The following is a 23,478-nucleotide window of genomic DNA, read 5'->3' as shown; positions in this document are numbered from 1 at the left end:
GAAATCAGGGTTCATATATCTTTACAAAAGGGAGGCAAAGAAAGATCTACAATATGTGCTCAGAAGAGGTGATGCACACTTAAGAAGAATGTGTATTCTGCTGTTGTTGGGTGGAATGTTACATGGAAGTCTGTCAGGGTCTAGCATGTTTTAGTGTTGTTCAAGTCTTTGAACCTTATTGATCTTCTGTTAAACTCTCCTGTCTATCTATATTTAAAGTGGGGGGGTTGAGGTCTACAATTATTGTTGAATTATCTATTTCTCCCTTCAATCTATTTGTGGTTCTGCTGTGATAATATATATATATATATATATAAAACTATGTCTTCTTGACCAATGGACACTTTGATTTTTATAAAATGTCCTTCTTTGTCTCTAGTAACAACTTTTGCCTGAAAAAATCTATCTTATCTGTTATAAGTATGGTCAGTCCAGTTCTCTTATGTTTGTGTGCATTGCTTATTTTTTTCTGCCTTTTTAATTTTCAACCTATTTGTATGTTTGACTATAAACTGTGTCTCTTGTAGGCAGCATATAATTAGATATTTGACTGATTTGGTCCCTGTCTTTTGATTGGAGGGTTTTGATCTATTTACATTTAATACAACTTATAAGGTAGGATTTATGTCTGCCATTTTGTTATTTGTTTTCTATATGTCTTATGTCTTTTTTCCTCTACTCCTCCAACTGCCTTCTTTTGTGTTAGATATTTTTTAGTGTACCATTTTAATTTCATTGTCATTTTTTTTCTTATACTATATTTTTCTAGTTGTTTTCTTGGTGGTTTCCCTGTGGCTGAGTATTTCATGTAAGGCAGTTATGCTAGCAACAAATTTTCTCAGTTGTTGTTATCTAAGAGTGTCTTAATTGCTTTTTGAAAGACAGTTTTGCTAATATAGAATTCTTGGTTGAAAGTCCTTTCTTTAATCACTTTGAATATATCATATCATTGCCTCTACACTTCATGATGAAAAATCAACTCTTTTTTTAAAGCTTATCTCTTAATCAGCAGAAAAGTTTTATTTCTTTTGACAGACTTTTAAAGACTTTTTATTTATTTATTTGACAGAGAGATCACAAGTAGGCAGAGAGGCAGACAGAGAGAGAGGAAAGGAAGCAGGCTCTCTGCTGGGCAGAGAGCCCGATGTGGGGCTCGATCCCAGGACCCTGCGATCATGACCTGAGCTGAAGGCAGAGGCTTTAACCCACTGAGCCACCCAGGTGCCCTGAAAAATCAACTCTTAATCTTATCCAAGATCCTTGTATGTTATGAATCACTTCTGTCTTACTGTTTTTAAGATGTTTTTTCTTTGTCTGTGCCTTTTGATAGTTTGGTCATGCTATATGCATGTGGGAATCTCCTCAAGTTTTCTTGCTTGGAGTTCATTAAGTTGCTTAAATATTTAAATTAATTTAATTTCCCAAATTTGGGAAGTTTTGACAATTATTCCTTCGAATACTCTTTCCACCCCTTTCTCTCCTCACTTTCTTTACTCCCTTTTTGCTTATTTGGTATGTTTTATGGTTTCTCACTTGTCTCTGAGGCTCTGTTAATTTTTCATGATTCTTTTAGTTTATCTTTTTGAGAGAGAGAGAGACCACAAGTAGGGGTGTGGGGAGGGGCAGGGATAAGCAGACTCCCCACTGAGCAGGGAGTCTCACATGGGGTTCCATCCCAGGACTCTTGAATCATGACCTGAGTCAAAGGCAGATAGATGTTTAACCAACTGAACCACCCAGGTACCCCTCTGTTAATTTTTTAAAGTCTTTTTCTTTCTGTTTCTCAGACTGAATAATTTTAATTGACCTTCCTTTAAATTTGCTAGTTCTTTCTTCAGCCAGCTCAAATCTACTCTTGTCTTTCTCTAGTGAATTTTTCATTTCAATTATCATACTTTCAAGCTCTGGAATTTCTATTTGGTTTTTAAAAAAATAATATCTATCTCTTTCTTGATATTCTATATTTGATTGAGTCATTTTTCTAATACTTTCCTTTAGTTCCTTAGATGTAATTACTTTTAGTTCTTCACATATTGATAATCACTAATTTAAATTTTTTGTCCAGTTAGTCCAATGTCTAGGTGTCCTCATGGGAAGTTTCTATTGATGGTTTTTCTTCTGCTTATGGGCCATATTTCTTTGCATGCATCAACATTTCATTAAAAACTGTACATTTGGGAGTGCCTGGATTGCTCAGTGGGTTGAACCCTCTGCTTTCAGCTTGGGTCATGGTTCCAGGGTCCTGGGATCAAGCCCCACATTGGGCTTTCTGCACCACGGGGAGCCTGCTTCCCCCCACCCCCCCCACCCCCGGCCTGCCCCTCTGCCTACTTGTGATCTCTGTCAAATAAATAAATAAAATCTTAAAACAAAACAAAAAAACCCCTGTACATTTAAAGTAGTATAATGTAGAAACTTGAGAGCAGATTCTGCTGCCACCACTACCCCCAGCATTTATTATAGCCACTGTTTGTTAGTTTGGTGATTTTCCAAACTACTTGTGTAAAGTGTGTATTCTTTGTTGTGTGTGGTCTGAAGTCTTTGCTCAGCTAACTTAGTGATCAGCTACTGAATCAACAGGTTTCCTCAAATGCCTGGAACATAAACTTCTCACAATCTTTGCAGAGAACCTCTGTCTGTGTGTTAGGGTGGTGTTTCAACACTCCAGTGGGCAGTTTACAACACTGCCTTAGTCTCTACTTCCCACTTTTGCAGAATCTCAAGGTCATGTAGAGAATAGGGCCTTCTCAGATCTTTCTTGGGCATGTGCACATCCCTATGCATCTCTATGAATTTCTAGATTCCCAGGAATATACTGGAATTTTTCAAAGCCCCTATGTACATTTCATTTCTCAGGATTTCCTTTCAAGTGTTTTTTCAGCACCTTGTTTGCCCCAATGATAATCATTGCCTCAGGCACCTGCTGTGTTAAACATTTGCTGCTGATTGTTTTTGACAAGTGCCAGGGGAAAACATTGTTCACATTGAGTTCTTAGTCATATCACAGACAAGCATTGAGAGTGGTAAATTCCAGGGAAATTTTGCACAGGTAAAATAGTGACAATTCTCTTTGGATAGGGCTTCTGGGAAGCTCCAAACCAATTATACCCCCTCCATTTTCTTCTAGGCTTCTAGGTTTTCAAGGCTACCACAGAACTGAAGAAAGAGAAGTGGGAATAGAGAAAGTTAAGTGGTACAAAATTTGCTGTTCTTACGTAGATATAGCCATTTTTCTCAAATAAATGCTCTCAAGTTGTTGTAAACCTTTAGTTAATTTCCAGAGTTTTAAAAAAATTTGGTTTTGGCTGTTTTTGCCAGTGAGTTCATTGCTTTTATAGAGGAACAGATTTTGGAGGTCTTACTCCACCATCACAAAGGTGGCTCTCCCATAAACACAATTATATTATTGAGATGTTGGCTCAAACAGGTCTCTCGCCCAGATGTTAGCTCTTACATCTTGCTTTTCAATTTTAATCCAGACTCTTTGTCTAGCATTACCCAGAAAAACAAAAGGGTTAAAAATACATTTCAATATTCTTTTTTGTTCTCCACTACAAAAGTGGATAGCATTTTAACAGACTGAGCAAAAAAGTTTTTAGAACTTCCAAGGCATTAAAAGATAGTCACTGTAGGTAGAATATTGCAGCCCACCCAAACCAAGTGCCTCCTTAAAAACCATTGTGAAAGGGGCACCTGGGTGGCTCAGCTGGTTAAGCATCTTCCTTCGGCTTAGGTCACAGTCCAGTTATCAGGCCCCACATCTGTCTGGTTTCCTGCTCAGTGGGCAGTTTGTTTCTCCCTACCCTTTTGCCCCTCCCCAACTCATGTTCTCTCTCTCAAATAAATAAAATCTTTAAAAAAGCATTTTGAAAGAATTTTATAATTTTGCTATCTCTATTCTTTTTAAGAAGAGTAAAAGTCACATTTAAAAAAATGAAAAATTAAAAAAATAAATAAAATCACACATCTTAATTTTTATTCTTCCCCAAAGTAATCATCTTTAAATATTTCAGTTTAAAATTTTCTTTGTGTTTATAACTTTAATTTTAAATTATGTACTTTTATTATTTGACTTACGAACTTCGAATAATATGTATTAATTCTCTTTTATTAAAGATAAGATCTAAAGATTAGATCTAATTGGCTCTTTCTTATTCAAACACTCAAACCTTGTTTCTCTTATTAAAGTTTGGTTTTCTGTTGATTAATTTTATAATTTTATATATAACTTTATATATAATCACATAATATATTAGACTTTCTTTCTTTCTTCTATCAACTTCGTAGTAATTCTCTTAACCCTTTACCACAGAAAATGAGTAAGTTGGAGCTTATATATTAAGTGACACCTCTTTACCTTGTCCCTTCCTCAGCTCCCTCCTTTAACTACCACATTCTGACAGTTCTACCAGCATTTTTATAGGATAGGGCTCATAATAATTATATTCTGTTAGGAAAACATAGTGAAGTCTCTTGTGCTTGATCTACAGCTTGATTATAAACTTTAAAAATCAATAAATAGCATTCATGGCATCATGATTATATGAATACTATTCACTGCAGAACCAAGTAGTGAGTCTTTAAATACTCCTATGACACCAAATCTTCACACAAAGAAAATAATCAAACAAAAGAGATAGATGGAAGCTCCTTCCTTAAGCTCCGTCAAAAATTGCTCTAAATTGTGTCACATTTGGACAAAAAATGTTTGGGATAGCTTGTTTTTCCTGGCATTTATAAGACACTTTTATTTTTATTGCTGTTCAAAGAGATCAATGTCAGACTAATACACCTTTTAAATTACACTATCTGTTAAATGATCTGATTTTTACTGATTTATTTCTATACTTGCTAACTAGCTTTGATCCTAGGAAAGAAATCCTACATTAGTTCTAACATTTACTAAATCCCTAGGCTTCTTGCGTTTTGTGGATTTTTTTTTTTTTTTGGTGGATTGTTGTTTTGCTGGGGTACAATCCTCATAAAATATTTTCATTTGTAGACAGACTGCATTGGAAGTAAACTTCTGATTCCATGTATGTCTAGAAATTTTTTTATTTTGACCTTAATTCTTTATCAACATTTTGGCTTAATACAGGTGTATAGATTGCAACTTATTATTGTTTCTAACACTTCAAGATTTATCCCATTGTCCCCTACCATTTACATTTGCTGATGGGAGGTTGGATGTTGATGTGAGTCATGACTCTTTGTAAGCAACCACCTTTTTGTCCGCTTTAAAAGTTCTCCTTCTCCAAGTAAGTGGGAAATTATGCAAAAGAAGAATCATCTTCATTGTGTGGGATTAATTTATCAGTGAACAATGCTAACCTATTCATTTTAATAACTGAGTGATTATTTAATAAAAAGTCATGGTATTGAGAGGATGGGGAGAAGGAAAAAAGCAATGTAAGAGAGCTTGATTATCATTGGTCATAACAATAAGTAAAAGTAAAATGATAGTCTATTTTATGAATAAAGAATTAACAATGTCTGCATACTATTTAGAAACAAAAATACTTTACTCAAAGGAAAAGCTAATGTCATTGAAAATTGTTACAAATATGTAATGTCAAGGGGCGAGAAGTGCTATGAAGAAAAATAATTCAAGGTAAGAGAAATAATGATAGTGAATTGGAGGTTAACAAGGTTAGCTAGTTTGGATTATCAGAGAAAATTCCTTTGAAAAAGTAGCATTTGAGGAAATTAGATATGAGAAGATCTAGGGAAGAGTGTTTCAGGTAAGTAATAGTAGTAAATGCAAAGGTCCTGAGGTGGAACTGTGTTTGATTGTATGATGAACAAGAAGGCTAATGTGAGTGTAATAGAATAAGTAAAGGGAGAGTGTTGGGAAATGAATTTGGAGAGGTGGCCAGGAGCCTGATCTTGTAGGTTAGAACAAGGATTTCTAAATGTGATAGGAGCCATTTAACCTTTTTAAGAAAGATTTATTTTTTGAAAGTGCCATTGTGGTAGTTATGTGAAGAAATCAGGACAAGAAAGCAAATGAGAAGGCAACTCTAGTAACCCAAATGAAAGATGATGGTGGCTTCAACTGTGGAAGTTGAGAAGTGGTTGGATTTAGAAAATGTCTTGAAAATAGAGCAACATTTCTCACAGGTGAGATGTGCATAGGAAACAGATCAGTGAAATAAGACAAGATTTTCAGGGGCGCCTGGGTGGCTCAGTGGGTTAAGCCGCTGCCTTCGGCTCAGGTCATGATCTCAGGGTTCTGGGATCGAGTCCCACATCAGGCTCTCTGCTCGGCAGGGAGCCTGCTTCCCTCTCTCTCTCTCTGCCTGCCTCTCTGCCTACTTGTGATCTCTCTCTCTCGCTGTCAAATAAATAAATAAATAAAATCTTTAAAAACAAAAACAAAACAAAACAAAAAGACAAGATTTTCATCCAGAAAAGGAGAATGAAATGAAGATGCTTCTGAGTGTTAATTTAGCAAACAGGACACCTGCTGAGATTGTTAATTAAGAATGTAAGAGATGAAGAAGAGTGGAGGAAATCAACTAATGAATATATATGTCCAGTTTGAAGATGCCTTGATCCTGCAGATAACAGTATTATTCAGTGAGAAGCTAGGAATATGACTCTGAAGCTCATGAGAGAAGACGGGACTGGTAATATAAAATTAACAGTCATACACATATAAACAATGGTTAAAATCAGGGATATGAATCATATTCTTTTAAGACAAGATGTGAAGGAAGGAATAGGACATTGGGTTCTCTTGATGTGCCATGGAAAATACATAAGTCTGTACTTTCCAGGAGCCTGGAAAAAAATCAATAAGAATTCTCATATATTAATTTAGAAATAAAATAATAATTGCTTTTATAAATATCTCAGAGAATTGTGAGAATAAAATAGATCTTGTGTGTGATAGTGCTTTAGAATTTGTACCAGGGTATACAAATGTGAGCTGCTGAGTTTTCTACTCTTTGGTTTAGAGTACAGAAGTTTTCATAGTGGAGAGTCAGGACACATTCCATGACAACTGGAGCTCCCAAAGGGCTTGTGTAGAGCTCAGGGAAATATACAGCTTAACCTGCTGGGCATCACAATTTTGCTGCTTCAACTCGTCTGCTATGGAATATGAGGACAAGGGAGAGGACCAGAGGTGAAGCCACTTCATAAACACTTTCAGAAATGGAATGAGTGTTAGAGAGTACCAGGTGAAGGCAGAGGTTAAGAAACATGGGAAGTTCACCGGATATGACCAGGAGATCACTGATGCTACCTGCTGAGATATTAGAGTGAAAAAACGCTCTGGTGTGTGTTAGCTGGCAGAATATCACTGCCTTTCATGCCAAGACTGACAGAATAGTTCCAAATATCATTTGTCCCTTCCCAAACATATCCTGAATTATTCACCTCAACCCATCTCAACCTGATTTTTACTACCGGAGTTCCTGGCTCCTGGAGTAAGTTCCTATTTAAGATCTTTTATCATTCCCTGAAAGCCAGGGATCAAACCTGGCTGTTCTATTCTGATCTCCCTCGCTGACTCAGTTATATTTTGAATGTGCCATCTTGACCCAATTCTTATTTATGCTTCTTATTTGGTATTGATCTCTGAATTTCTTCCTTGATTGTACATGGCACTCTTCCTTTGAATATATTGTCTCTGTTTACTCCAAGTAATCATCTTGCCAGCTTAGATCCCTTTCTTGGAATTCACCCCAACCAAGCCTTGTGGCCGGTGATCCATAGACTCATTCCATCCGCAAATGGACCCCTGAGGCTGTTAATGAAAAATGTCATACACAAGCCACAGTATGCTGAGGCAGAGAGGTTGGCTGTAAAGGGAGAATGTGATAGTTAATTTTATGGGTCAGCTGAGCCACAAGGTGCCCAGATATTTGGTCAAACATTATTCTGGGTGTTTCTGTGAGAGTATCTTTGGATGAGATTAACATTTATATCAGTAGACTGACTAAAGCAGATTACCCTCCCTAATGTGGTGGGCCTCATCCAATCAGCTAAAAGCCTAAATTGAATAAAAAGTCTGAATCGCCCCTGAGTAACAGAGTTTTTTCTGCCTGAATGTTTTTAAACTGGGACACTGGCTTTTTCTTGTCTTCAGATTCAAACTGAAACAACAGTTCTTGCTGAGTCTCAAGCTTGCTGGCCTTTGGACAGGTACCACACCATTGGCTCTATTGGATCTCCAGCCTATGACTTATCCTGCAAATCTTGAGGCTTATCAGCCTCCATGATCATATGAGCTTATAGTAAGTCTTTTTCTTCATATATACAGAGAGGGGTAGGGGAGAGAGAATACCTCTGTGTAAGCATGTGTGTAAACATTCCATTGGTTCTGTTTCTCTTTCTCCGGAGAACCCTAATACAGAGGGAATGAATCTGATGGGGCTGGAAGAGTTTGTACTAAACATAACGATTATGAACTTGGGCCATGAGGTTCAAATTCCAGCTGTACCATTCATTAACTGGGCCCTTAGTCAGGTTATTCAACCTCTCTAATCCTTGATTCCTTCCTCTGTTTTACCTAAACCTGAGTATGTTCCAGTGCCAAGCATGTGGATGGTTTTAGATGTTGAGTAAAGGAATGAATGACTACAAATGAAGAAACCAAGGCCCAGAGGACTTAAATTATACATATCTAATTAGCGGCTAATGAAAAAAAACCCTCCATATTAAGCAGCTGAGGTATGTGTCATTACTTAGAGAAACTTAAAAGTCCCATCAAATTGATCAATTTATTTTATTTAACCAATGCTCCATGGTGTCCTATGTGATGAGTCTAAGTGCTTCACAATTTCCTTGTGCGTTGGCTATAACTATTGTCCCCATTTTACCTATGAGATAACTGAGGTACAGAGAGCTGGCGGAATAATATTCTTAAAAGATTCACGGAAGGAATACTGTGATCCCTCTCAAAGAGCCTTTTTAAGGTTTCATTACATTGACTATGTTCTGCTTTCTTCTGTCCCAAACTGACACAAGGTTCTTCCTTCCTACTTGACCACAGGCATGTGTTGGCATTGGAGAGGGTTCTAGGATGCCTCCATGTACAAAAGAGAGCCTATAATTTTGATGCATTAAGGGATAGGAGTGTGGAAGCACCTAGCCTCTGGCTAATGAGCACTCTCCTCCTTTCCTACAATGTTGTTCTTAGTAAAAACCAAAATGTGATTTAAAACTCTGAGTGTACAGTCTTATTTCTTCCCTATATGGCAAACCAGAAACAGAAACCAATATTCCTGGGTCATTTTGGTACCTCTCACAAGATCTGTCCCTATCTCAGTGGTTTCAGGGAACAAGAAAATCCTGGGGAGTTTAGATTGAGAGATTTTACTAGGTACTATTCATTCACTACCTGTAAATGGGGCGGGGGCTGGGGTAAGGGCTGGAAGGACATATGAAGAAAAAGCGGTAAATAAGCCATGTGGAAAACAAATCAAGGAATCAAAACAGTTGATCTGTCAAATTGTATATTCCTGTACCCAAGCCTTGTGCCCTCGCGGTATTTTCAAATATTATCATGGGGTGATAGACATATCCCAAAGGTAGACCTTGGAGAGGGGGTTTCTGAGCTGAGCAAGTAGCTAACCTACTTGTGAATTGACTTTGGAAAGATCATATGATAGGAAGTTTTATGAAAACTTTTATTATTGGGGCATCCGGGTGGCACAGTCCATTAAGCATCCGACTCTTGGTTTAGGCTCAAGTCATGATTTCAGGGTTGTGAGATGGAGCCCTCATGTGGGGCTCCTCATTGAGCCCAGGATCTGCCTGGGTTTCTCTCTCCCTCGCCCTTCCCCACTTCAAATAAATAAAAATAAATCTTTAAAAAGAAACTTTTATTATGATACTTTTTGAAGTCATTTTTTAGTCAATCATGCATCTTGCTCCTTACCTGACAAATATAAGCTAGCTACCTGGATGTAGAGCTATTACAAACTCGAATACTTTGGGGGCATGATGTACCAGAAAAAGCTTTCAGAGACTGAATTAGCATAGTATGTAAATATCCATCCAGCAGAGCAGGTAATTTTCTTATTACTCATCAAATGAGTTCCTAAGCATTACTTACTCTACCTATTGGTTCTTTGTGGAAATAACTCACAGGCAGCTGAATCATTTCAAAGCAAATTTTCCATCACCTTCCTTCTCTGTGTGGTTTAGGCCTTTATAGACCCTGAATAATAATTTGAATCTGCTGGTTCCCTACTGGCAAGGAGGACAACGGGGTTTGTTTTTTTTTTTTTTAATCAAGCAATGAGTAAATCCTAGGGGAAAAATCTCATTATTACATTAAAAATACATTTAGGGCTATCTGGTCATTCTTAATAGACTTAAATTTATCCAGTGTTTGTTTCTCAAATTAGACTCTGTTACCTTTCCCAGAGCAAGATGAAGAAAATCCTAAACAGTGTCATTCTCAGCATAAGCACAGGAGAGTGGAAAATGCTACCACACCACAAGTTAATCCTGTGGGCCTGGAATTTTCTGTGAAGCTTTGAATCAGTCTGACTCTCTCCTCATATGTGTAATATTTAAAGATGTCAGTGTGGAGCATGAGCAGTTGAAAATTCAGAATAGAAAGCCTCCCCTGTGACTGTCACATAACTTTTGCCTGTAGGATGAGTCTACATGATGCCAAACTAACTCTATTTATTTATTAAATCTGGAAAATCCCCCACCTCTTCCATTTTTTCACAAAAGCTTCTGCATGAATGACTTTCAGTCTGAGGGCCATATATATATATATTTCCTTTCACTCCACTGTAGGCTTTTCTCCAAGAAACTTCCACATGCTAAATTAGTGTCATTTTGGGCGGCGGGTGGGGGGGGGGGGATCCTGACTACAAAGGATTTTGTAGTGACTTTGCCTTTGTCACCACTTTCTCCCAGTCCATTTCAGCTTGCTTTATAATGAAAGTGAGAACCATAACTAGCAGTTTTATTGGCAACTAAGGGTCTAAGGACCAAGCAGATCTTCTTCGTTATTGTATAAGAATCTTAAATGTTTAATGAATATTTAAGTAAACAAATTTCAGCAACATGCCTAGTTTTGGGAATACTGCTTTAATAAAAATCAAAGCACTATTTGTTAATTATTATTAAAAACATTAATATTTCAAAATACCCTTTGGGTCAGGGAATCGTTAAGAAACAATGACTTCTACTTATTTCAACTAAAAGCAACCTTTATTAAATTCTTACAGCTCTGCTAGCTATGAACGCCCCCTTTACAACTCTGCTTTCCTCCTTTCCTGGGATTCTCTCTCCAATAGCTTGCCATTAAAAACTTGAGCTTGGCGCTCAGGCCAGAGGGCGAGGTGGGTGTGTGGATGTGGTGTCAGCGTTGGGGATTGTGTGTTGTTTTTCCGGATCCGAGACAAGGATTTTCCATCGCCTGAAAGAGGCCATCAAGTTTTAACATTGCAAGGCACGACTTCTAATCGCATCCTTCCCGGAAAAGTACAAACAGTTCCTCAGCCGAGGTCCCCCACCTCCCACGCACTCTCCAGCTCGCCCTCCCGGCGGAGAGCCCCGCGACAGCCTCCCCAACACCTGTGAATCATCCGAGAGGCTGCCACTGCGAAACCATTTGCATACCGCACCACCCGCCCTCCCTCGGTGCCTAAAGCATAACAAAGGAGGACAGTTAGGATTATTTCTTTATGATTATTATTTTCAATCTCTCATATGACCAGCGCCAAGTAGCCTTTCTCGCCCACGCTGTTTCGAGCGTCAACAACCACACCCCCGCCCACCCCCGGCCTTGACTGGTACCTAGGTTTGCGCACTGAATGAACCACCAGAATTTTTGCAGCGTCTCAGAGATCCTTGAATCCTCAGTCCTCCACACTCCCCTTGGAAGTCTGGACGGTTCTAAAAGGTGTGTACGCGCTTCCGCGAACTATTCCTAAGAAACCCAACATAAAACCCCAGGCTCCGGTTGCATATTCAACCAAAAACAGCGTCATCTATTTTGCCCTCAGCAAACAACTCTAAACTCCATGTCTTGAACTCCAGAAAACCCACGCTGGTCGGGTTAACTACCCTTCCCTCCCCCTTCGCCCAATTCATTTTGTATCTCTCAGAGATAATTGCTCTGACGTACTTTAAAATAACGTGTACGAGTCTGTCTCCCCAACTGACCACATTAATGCAAACTCCAAGCGTTCGATGCTGCTTTGATTAAATGAAGAAATCACTCATAAAAATAGCAGCCCACGTAGCCTGGCCATATATGGAGCTGGTGAGGGTTGACAGGGATGCCCCTTCCGAGCCGCTTCTTTAGAAAAAAACACATTGCAGCTGAAGTCTCCTCGTCTCCCTCCTCCCCCTCTTTCTACTCCTCTGCCTTCCCCTCCCCTTCTATGACTCAACCAAAGACAATTCAGCGGGGGGTGGGGGGATTATATATAATCGCATATATGTCGCATATATAACACAATATATACACAGAGAGATACATATATACATATACATACACACAAAAAGAATATCAGAAAACAGGTCGCGAGATAAATGTATTTGCCTGACACCGGGTGTGAAAATGGAGTCATAAGAATCGTCCCGTTCAGGTGTTTATAATAAACCCTGAAATACGAAGGTTTGCAGTAAAGCGCACGGGGAGCTGAGTCAAGCGCTCGGCACAACTCGGCTCCTCCCCTCCCACCGCCAGCCTCCATCCTCCCTCCGCCCTCCTCTCAACACACTTCCTCCCCGCCCCTCCAAGAGAGGGCTATTAAAAGCTGCTGACGTCAAAAGGGACGGCCATCTTTGATGAGGGCACAGCTCACGTTGCATTGAAGACGAAACCTCGGGGAGGTCAGGCGCTGGCTCTCCTTCCCTCCCTGCTTGGCGGCTCCTCCACACTTGCAACCTGCAAGGGGCCGGGCGAACACCACCCTCTGAAGAAGCCAAGGTAAGGAGCCTCCACCTCGGGTCGTGGTTCTGGTTTTGGATGGCTGCATACCCAGAGGGGACCACAGCCAGGGAGACCAAGTGAGCTTGGGCAAATACAAGTATTTGTGCACCTAGGGTGCGGTATTCCGTGTGTGCGCGTTGGGATAGCTCCGGTCTGGGGCTTTATAAAGTATCTTCGAGGTGAGCTGCTTGGGGAAGGGAGGAATGGGGACATTGCAGATGGAGCGATGGGAAGGAAGCGCAAGGATACGTACCGAATAATAACTTACTCTTTCGAAACAGTAGTGGGACTCTCTCTCTCTCTTCCATTTTGCGATGCAGTTTTCAGAGATGGTTAGGTTGCTAGCTTTTTTATTTTGTTTTCTGTAAACCAAAACAAACAAACCCTGTCGTTCTGACCCTGTTATTTTGACTGTTGTCGTTAAGGCGCTATTATCCAGGGAAGAATTAGGGAACAGGCAGGTTGTGGGCGCTGGGGAGGCGAAAGCAGAAGGGGAAGTTCCCGCCCCGGGCAAGCCGAGCTGCAGCCTCCATGCCCCGCGGACTTGATTTATGCCGCCTGCTTCACGTCAACTGCAGGCTGGCGGAAGGCGGGCGGGTCGTGCTGTGTGGGAGGGCTCTGCGGAGGGCTGGCGGGGGTGGGCTTGCCTTGGGGACTGCGGCGGCCCGCAGTCAGCACCCTGGACAGCAATACCGAGGGACCTCGAGGGCTCCCGCGACCTTTCAGCACCTCGGACAGCGGTCCGGCAGCAGCGCCGCATCTACCCGAAGCAGAGATGCCTGGCCAGAGCTGGGTGTTTAGGGCTGGAGACCAAATTGCCTCTCTGAGACCCCAGTCTCACAGAGACTCCCTAATAGAGAAGGCATAGTAGGTTAACAATTTTAAAAAAGAAAGAAAAATCCTGCCCACAGGACTCCTTTGCAGACAATTAATTACCTCTCCCATCCTCAGCTCCTTCATAGCTTCAAAAAAATAAGTCTACTTGTGGAAATTTTCATGTTACCCCCCTTCCCCCCCTTTAGGTCGAAAATAAACACAATTTCTTAAATTAAAAAAAAAATCTGCCCTCATCCTCCAGTTGGATATCAAGGGTTTTGTTTTTAACACAGAGTTTGTCTGCAGACCTTCAGTGGACATGAATGAGGTATATATGTAGATACCAACATGATATTTCCATATTTTTTTTATTTGATTAAAAAAAGGGGGGGTAGTTGACCTAAGCAGAATCAACTTTAAGAATAAATCCTTCTTCCCCTTCCTTCTCCCCCATCCTTGTAATTAGGCATGAACATAAGCACACACTCACAAAAATACATCTCTGAGAAATATTACAGATCCTACAGGGTATAGATTTAATCTGTTTGGCCATGGTTTCAGAGTGAGTGGAAGTGTTTCCTATGGACCTTAGTTATTGCAAGCTGATAGTTTCTGATTTGAACATCATTAAGACTGGTTTTCCTCAGGAAAATCCAACTGTGTCCTTCAGGGTAATGCAGGTGTTAGATTGAAACCAGATCCTGACCTAAAGATCTACTGCAATTTCTATTACGGCACTGCGGGATTTTGCTGAGACAGTGATAAGTACTTTAACCATTTTATATTCTGAGGCTTGGGGCCTCTGAGTGAACAAAATTACCACTGGGATATTTCTTGCTGTTTGATATAACTAAAATTGACTTAAAATGACCAGGAGCAAAACTGTACTATTTGAATAGTTGTTAAATAAGAGTAACAGCGTCATAGATAGGAATCTATGCAGCGCATTAAAAGAAACACTGTCATGAATCTTTGAAAAGCCTCACAGTAAGATCTTGGATTGTTTTTGTAAGTCATAACTCCAATCATTTCTATAGTAGAGCTCCTAAAATGCCCTGTCAATATAGAGTAGGTACTTTCACTGCCGGCTATTTATTTCCTAATGTTTTTCTATTTCATGGATAACCATGTGTTTCCATATGAGTATATACTGATCTATTACTGTATGTAGTTGTAAAATTAATATTCAGGGGTACATAAGTGCATGGAAAAATTTTATAACTCTGCAATCTGCACGCGAAATAAACAACTGTGTGTTCGTGATGGGAGGAGGGGAGAAGAGATGGGTAGGAGTCTTTAAAAATGCTTTGACTTCATGCTGCATGTCCAGACAGCTCTGCGTAGTTGCGTCAAATGAAAAAGCCTAACGCTGCCGGGATTACGTGCTTGGACATTAGTAATTACTGCTGGGTTTGTTTGCTAGTGGAAGACTGGGGGGGATGGGGAGTGGAGGTAGAAACCGCAGTGGAGCTGGCAAAGGGCAAAGATCTGGAAAGAAGTGGCGATGTGCACAATTATGGAGCTAATTCTAGAACAGCATACTGAGAAATTAAAGAAAAACATAATCAAAGCATGAATTTAACATTTATATTATTGATAAGCTTCAGGGAAAAAAATTAAGAGATTTTCTATTTTAAATTTTAAACATCCAGGGCAATACGGCAAGAAGAGGCCGGAGCAGATGGACATCAGGATGTGCCAGGAAACATTCATGCAGACCCTCCGATGGTACCTGCTTGTTTGTTCATTGGCATTTTCTGCATTATCACCTTGACATTCAGAATGCGAAACAGTTTATAATCTTCTTAACCTCTCCATGGTAAAAATCTCCCAAGAATTTACAGTTTTATTCCTACTTTGTTAAACATGCACAACCACACATGCACAAACACAATAAACTGCCCCTTAATTAGCTTGTCTAATGGCATTCCTAAACTCTAAGTGTTAGCCCCAGAGTGGTGTTTATCAACCCGAAGACTGATATTTCTGCCAGTGGCACCTCTTCCCATAGCAGCCAGCCTTCAGCAGAACATGTAGGTTTTGATGATTAGTAGAAATAAAAGATACCTTGAGAAAGAGATTGAGAGTGGAGACATGAAGGATAAAAATAGATAAATCTGCTCTTTTATATGATGTACTATGAAAAAACCATTCTTCTCACATTACGGAGCTGCTTTTCAAGTTTATAAAGGTAAGAAAATTGGTGTTGTCAGCCTCAGCGTAGATACATTTCTGCAGTGTCATCCCTTGTCAGCCAGGACCTACGTGATAGGAAGATATTGACCAATCAATGAGCTCCAGATACGTAAATGAACCCCATGGAGGATATAAAGTCCTATGCTTATATGGTCTCTGACCTCAATAAGTTTAGCATGTAATAATCTTCGTAAAAATAATAAACAACAAAAATTAATAAATAATACCAAAATGAAATACAATAAAACAGTGGAAGAAAAATCATGAAGGAAATATATAATGATTTGCCCAGTGAGTGTGACCAGAAGTAAAGAAGGTAAATTCTAAGGAGGACAATATTGCATTGGACTAGAGTGATCTGAGCAAGAAGGCAGTATATCAGCTGATTTTTGGAGGTTGGAGAAGTGGGGGAGATCTGTTGAGTAAAAGTTACAGCATAGGCAGAACTACAAATAAGGCAGGCCCAAGTTATGGACAGCAAATATCCATCCATTTGGGTAGTGGGTAGATTATGTTGGGGAATATGCTGGAACAGAGACTTGAAGCCTTCTATGGAAGCCTTTGAATACCAAGTTGATGATTTAGTGCTTTATTTTCTAAAGTTAATTTCAGAACAGAAGCTGATATAATAAAATAACCATGTCCTTCTTAACATCTGGGAACTGCTGTTTCCAGAATGGATTACATTTGCCTTCCTCCAGAAATAGAGGGGAGTAAATTGGTATAAGGATGATTAATTAGAAGAAAAAAAATCAGCCCTCATTTAGGCATCTTTTAAGATCTCTTCTCAGGATATACGTGGACTTACGGGTCTGCCTAGAAGTTAATGATAAGGTTCAAATTTTCATTATTGACTAGAACAAATTATTCAAGATGAGCACCTACCAGAAAGATTGCAAACCGGGTCAAGAAACCAGGAATGAGAGGTACCCAGAAGGTACACATGCACAATAAACTTGCAGAGCACTCTCTTGCATCCTTGGAGCATTCTGCCTTGTAACATGCACTGGCTGGCTGAATGAAAACAGAGGCCAGTTTTTCTGTGCATGTTTCAGGCAGCCTGACATATACAACCAGTCCCAAGTAGCTAAAACTGGAAGGGGGAAAAAAAAAACTATAGTAAAATTCTGGAAAACTGAGGTGAGGTGGACAGATAGCCTATTTCTTTCCCTACCATCCTAGCTGACTCTGCTGAGTCCCCTTACTCCAGGACTACCTCAAGGTCTGAACTATACCTATTTCATTTTTAATCTTGTGGTTACCACTCTACAGCAGAGCTTCAGAATTACAAATGCTGTCAGAACTGCTGAACTGAAATAGTCAGAGACTCCATGCGGAGGAATAAGTGGCAGTTGCAGACATAGATCTTGTTGCTATTTCAATTCTCACGCGGAAGTGTCGAGGGACTATGCTCATCTGTTCTTCACTGAAACACTGGCAGGTGAGACATCCTTAGGCTAACATGTTGATTTCCAAAACGATTCCCTGGGGGGAATTTGGAAATAGTGACGTTTCAGAGGAGGTCAAACTGGTGGTTATTAAACTGAATGCAGAGGGCCTTCCAAGTATCAGGAGGGAGGGAGGAGACACCGTATAGCATTGAGGAAGCAGGACATGGTGAGTGCAGAAAGGGTTTTAAAGTATAATTAGTTGTAAAAGGGGAAAGAGGTTTCAGGGAAATTTCCAGAGAACTCTAGCTACAGTGTCAGAATTACTATCACTGCTCTAATGGTAATAGCTACTCACTGCTACATAATTTTCTTTACAAGAAATTCAAAGCATTTCACCCAATGTAAATGTACCACCAGTTTCTGATTTCTAAATGAATACTGCAAACCACAGTTATAGGATGAGTTCATATATGATACTGGATAACATTTAGTAAGCCATAGCTCTCATGTAGAAGAACAGATATACCTAAAGCCACGATTAATCAGAATAGTCTTATGGGGGAGAAGGGTGAGCCACTAATTCTAAAAGCTTTTACCTGTACCAGTTCAGTAAATCTGCATAACAACCCCGTATTCAGGGTACTGTTACTATTTCCATTTTACAGATGAGCAAACTGAGGCAACGGAAGGCTAAGAAACTTGCTTAGGATCACAGAGCAGAGCCAGAATTTAAATGTGATCACTCTGAGCCCAGAGACTAAGCCATTGACTGTCTACTACGCGACCTCTTGCATCATCCACATTTTTCATATTGGCCAAATCGGGCCCAGAGAATGTACATGATTTCTTTTCCAATATCTTTTCAAACCCCTAGGTTGGGCTGCAGGGCATGATGGCTAAGATGCTGATCAGAAGCCAGGAGACCCAGTTCTAGCCCTGAAGCGTCTGCTTGTAATTTCCTGTTTGGGAGTCCCACTATCTTTACATAAGTCACTCAACCACCATTGAACTCAGTTTGTTTATCTATAGAATGGCAGATCTGGACTAATATTTTCCAATATCTATACCATTCAGAAGTTAATGCACTTGGTGCTGAAAACTCTGGATAGTAGTTCTGGGTCCAGTGACCTGTTGATCTCAGCATGCCCTTCCTTAACATTGCTTCAGTACCTGACCTGACTCCCACCCCCCTTATGAGATTAATTTACATCCGCAGTCTCCCTCCTCTTCAATTTCTCATTCCCTCTCTCTTTCTCTTTCCCCCTCTCCCAGTAATTTCTTTCACATCATCTTTCTGAAGTCTTTATGGTCAGACTTCAGAAATCCTGGCTTTTTCCTCAAAGCCCTGATCTGAGCCATCAGTGTTTTGGGGACCTTTCATCCTTCTCAATCAGATTTATCGTTCTCTGGCACAGACTGTTTCCTACAACCTGCCTAAACTTTTTATAATTCTTTTCCCAGCCTAAGTAACTGGCGGTTGTTGTTTTTTATCCCTTTCTAAACCTAAAGCAGTTTATTAGCTACTATTTCTTCATTTCTCCTCTTTCTTCCTCTGCCACTTGGAAAAAAGGAAAACACTTTACTAGAATCTGTGAGCTCTTAAGTACTTAAAACATAACAATTTCGTGTGATTTGAATCACGTAACATTAGTAGCTAGCTCAAAAACTAATCTAGCTTGATGGATGGGTTAAGGGTGGGGAGGGAAAATAACATTTAAAAAGCCTTAAGGGGGTGCCTGGGTGGCTCAGTGGGTTAAAGCCTCTGCCTTCGGCTCCAGTCATGATCTCAGGGTCTTGGGATCGAGCCCCTTATCAGGCTTTCTGCTGGGCAGAGAGCCTGCTTCCTCCTCTCTCTCTGCCTGCCTCTCTGCCTACTTATCATCTCTGTCTGTCAAATAAATAAATAAAATCTTTAAAAAAAAAATCCTTAAAGGTCAAGGGACAAAGAGAAGGTGAAGCCTTAAAGCCTCTGAGATTTACAGTTCAGAGGCCAGCAGCTGGCAGTACAGTGTTTATTAATTAAACTCAGAGTCACATGTGAATTAAAGTCCCATGCTCCAGAAAAGCCATGTTCTTTTGTTGCTAAAATCCCATTCCTCCTGCAATGTTTGAGCAGCGTTTTACCAGAGTAAAGCATGGTATTACAAGAGGAGATCCTAACTGATTTCTTCACCGCTGACTCTCAGAGGTTAACCTTGGCAGCGATTTAGTGGATGGTAAGAACAAATCTGTATCCCCTAAAAGAGATGGGGGACAATCCTGGGGAAGGGTTCGTGTTTCCTTTTAAATGCTCAGCGATCACTCTAGAGAAATTGAAAGTGAATGACAGTGTCATCACCAGACTGATGCTGCATGACAGCAGCACTAGCTTTATGGACGGGCTTTCTGTGGTCATGGAAAAATACACATGATCCTCTTAGCCGGTAAAGGAAGCCAAATTGTGTTTCCTGTGAAGGGGGAACTAAAAGGACTCACTAATCTTTTCTTCTGCCTTGGGATTTTTGGTGTTGCGGTTCTTGACCTGATTTGGTTCCTAGTACCCAGAGATGGCTAATTCTCTCACGTCTTAAATTGAGACTGTGCTTTCCTGCTCCCTCACCTCCTCCATCCTCCAAAACGGCCCGTTTTATACTTGAAGAGCAAGATTCTATTCCCGCTAAAATGGTAGGTTCTACAAAATGACCGTCTGGTCTCATCACTTCCCCATCGCTTCCTATAACCAAATCCCACCCGTCACTGGTTTTGAACTTGGGAGATGACTCCAGGCCTGCAGGCTTGAGCCAGTGGCTTCTCTTTACTGACGGCAGCACTTCTGAAAATGAAAGCCTCAGAGGTGCCCCCCTGAGGCCAGATTTGCACTGCACTCTGGCCCTGCTCCTATTTCAGACAAATCCCTTCATATAGTTCTGAGAATTCTGCAAGTTGGACAGAATTCCTTTGCTATGGGGACTCTCAGACCAAATTGCTGATTTCCTTTCTTTATATTCATCTTTTGTACAATTTCAAAAAAGTAGTGACTGACAAGTTGCTAGGCCATGCATTTCTTGAATTTCTCTGCAGTTAGTCCGAGATCCGTCTGACAGCTCTAAGTAAATCAGACCGCGACTTATCCATCGATAAACAGAAAGCAGGCAACGTACATGCCCATGTGTCTGCTAGGAAGACTATGCAATAGTCCTGTCGAGTGAATTTTTTATTTTATTGGGAAATCCTATTGTAACCTCACTGTAACACTAGAAATCAAGATAGCATTCCTGATTTAGGCTGGGAAAATTGATGAACATATCCAATTTTTCCAATTCTAAGATGACTCTCCCTAGTATTCCTCAAACTTAAATCAGCCGTCATTATGGCACTTTTCATTAATTAATTAATTCAACAAATATTTATTGAGCATCTGTCATGTGCCAGGAAAACACTGTACTGATTACCGAAGATAGAGCAGTAAATAAAGCATGCACGTTTCTGCCCTCAGTGCATTTTTTTGGGCATCCCCTTTTGACATGTTATTATTTTAGAAGACGTGTTTCACATAGGATCCCTTTTTTAATCTAAGATATTAACCCAACTTAGAAAAGAACGTGGCTCTCTATTCAATATGTGCAGTTGATTGAAGTTTTCTACTGAGTGGTCAGTATCCATAGAGGGATTGCTACATCATAAACAGAATATGTATTAACACCCTCAGTCATCAAGGAATTCAGTAAATGTCTAAGATATGCCCTTACGTAAATTTGTCTCTATGGACATGGCAATCAATTAAGATATCACTAACATTTCCTTTAAGTACATATATCCCAGTCATTGGGACCTCTCTCTATATAGATCCTTCCCACCAGTCATGGGGGAAACAGATCAAGCTTTGAAGAACACGGTACCTCCTCCATCCGAAAACCTAGCCCTGACTATAAAGGTCATGGAACATGCAAGAATAGGGTGACTGAGAGAAAGAGCAGCATTTTTTTTAATTTTATTTATTTGTCAGAGAGAGAGAAAGAGTGAGCACAGGCAGACAGAGTGGCAGGCAGAGGCAGAGGGAGAAGCAGGTTCCCTGCCGAGCAAGGAGCCCATTGTGGGACTCGATCCCAGGACACTGGGATCATGACCTGAGCCGAAGGCAGACGCTTAACCAAATGAGCCAACCAGGCCTACCAAGAGCAGCATTTTTTGATGACAGTACTTCCCAAGCCAATCCACTTACCTCCTCTGGGAACTTTCTGTCGTGAAACAAGTTTTCGAAGATTCAGGATCAAGTAGAAGTATGTATTAGGCTCCCAACTCTTGCCTTTAGAAATGTACGTTTTCCTCCCAATGAGCAATGCTCCCATCTTCCTTTTATGATTTCTCACATAGCTTTGTAATTACATACGCATTTTTCTTCCTTAACAGACTATAAAATTTTTGAGAGCAAGGGCAATATATTAACCATTTTGAATCCTTGGTAACAGTGCCTGTCACACACCAGGTATACAGGACATGAATGAGTGAATGGGAATACCAACCACCCCTTTGCAGAAAAAAGAATTCTACTACTGTAAGTAATTCCTCCTTTTATTAACCAAATGTTGCAATCAGAACAACTCAGGAATGCATATTCACCCTAACTGTTGGAATGAAGTTTGATGCCAACGAAGCTCTTGTGTTCACCTCAACTCACTGCCAAACTTTGGCAAATAATTTCTTTTTTCTGACCTGCTCTTTTATCACCTGAGTCAGGGGTTAAAACGCTAATGAAGACTCAGGTGATTCTCAAGGAAAGTGTGGCCAAAAGCAGGTTTGTATTCAGGGATGAAAAGCCATTGCCTATGAGTGATTTAAGTCAATTTACATACAGAGCCAAGCTATTTGACATGTATAAAATACACAGCTAAAATTCTTTACTTTTTACTAAGATGAAAAAGATGTTTTTGATGCTGCTGTCCACACATATCATAGTCACTGGGGGATACAGTGGTTCTTCAGCCAACTTTAATTTTCTGGGTTGTGTATTTGCTTCTTCTCTGTTAGAATGGTGGCATGGTTGATTTGGCTTCCCACAAAATGCTAACTTTTCCTTTCAAACATCCAGTGTTCTCTTGCCTAGGAGAGAAAAATAAACTGAGGCATGATGTGGTAAATCACTCCCATTTATCTTAAAAAAAAAAGCTCTTATCAGCTAAGGACTGAATTTTGCATTTCTTTTTCCCCAGCCCTTCTCATGAAACAAGTCTAAAATCACGGGTCAGTTACCCTGCACCCTACTTTCTCCAGCTGCAAACAAGGCTACCACTTGATGAATATAAGATAAAGCTAACTAACTTGTGGAATGACTGTGGTACGGTACACTAGACCATTGGCATACATTATCTCATTGAATCTCTATGGCAACCTAAAAGAGCTTAAAATTCTCATCTCTGACTGCAAAGCCTGTGTTTTTTCCCATCGCCCTATGAATTTTCCCATCAGTTGCATACAATCCATTGAAATCTAACAGAAAGCATGCTCTGGACATGTAGAACATGAGTCAGCAAAATCCAAAAAAACTCAGTCCTCTGGGCTAGAAAGTAAGGAGAGATATGGTGGTATGGGGAATCAGGAGAAACAAAGTATCCAGCAAGCTGCTTGAGCACTGCATTGAGAGAAATGGTTGCATACTTGGCCCATTTCTGCCACTGCAGTTATAGGACCCGGACCAACTTATGTAACCTGAATTGAGCCTCAATTTTCACGTCTATAAAAAGCAAGCAATAGCTGCCTTACGTATGTCACATGGTTGTCATGAGACTTAAAGGAGCTAATGCTTGTCAAGGTCTATTCCTTCCATCACTCTGCAACCGAGGAGGAAACTGTTGTTACCATGCTCTAGTAGCCATCATTTGCCATGCCAGATTTTCGGTGTTCTTTACTGCAGATGATGTTGAAGGCCGTAGGCTTCTTTTCCTCTTTGTAATGTTGAGTTTGCTTAAAGACATAGGTTTTGGTATCATTATGTCTTAGTTTGCGCAGCATGCATGATAAAATGGGAAAATGTGTCAACAGTCTGGTTTTTCTACTTGGGGGAGGATTTTTAAAAATGCCTTTGAAGAGCATCTCTGCTTACAGAGTGGCCTCATGAGTCTCCGCACAGCGTGTGGAGACCCAAGAGGCTCAGTTATGGTTTAAACACTGGTCCCCTTTTGC

The 23,478-nt window shown here is 40.2% G+C and overlaps 1 protein-coding gene across 2 annotated transcripts in view; it reads left to right on the top strand.

Moving 5' to 3' along the window:
- The first annotated feature begins 12,769 nt into the window (after positions 1 to 12,769).
- Positions 12,770 to 23,478, top strand: part of SNAP25 (synaptosome associated protein 25) — an 82,419-nt gene continuing 71,710 nt past the window's right edge. For both annotated transcript variants that reach the window (XM_045981339.1, XM_045981340.1), the window contains exon 1: positions 12,770 to 12,913. The gene's annotated coding sequence lies outside the window, so the exon portion shown is untranslated. The remainder of the gene's footprint in view (positions 12,914 to 23,478) is intronic.

This window comes from Meles meles, chromosome 16 (assembly GCF_922984935.1).
Source record: "Meles meles chromosome 16, mMelMel3.1 paternal haplotype, whole genome shotgun sequence".
NCBI lineage: Eukaryota > Metazoa > Chordata > Mammalia > Carnivora > Mustelidae > Meles > Meles meles.
This window is presented reverse-complemented; position numbering and strand designations above follow the sequence as displayed.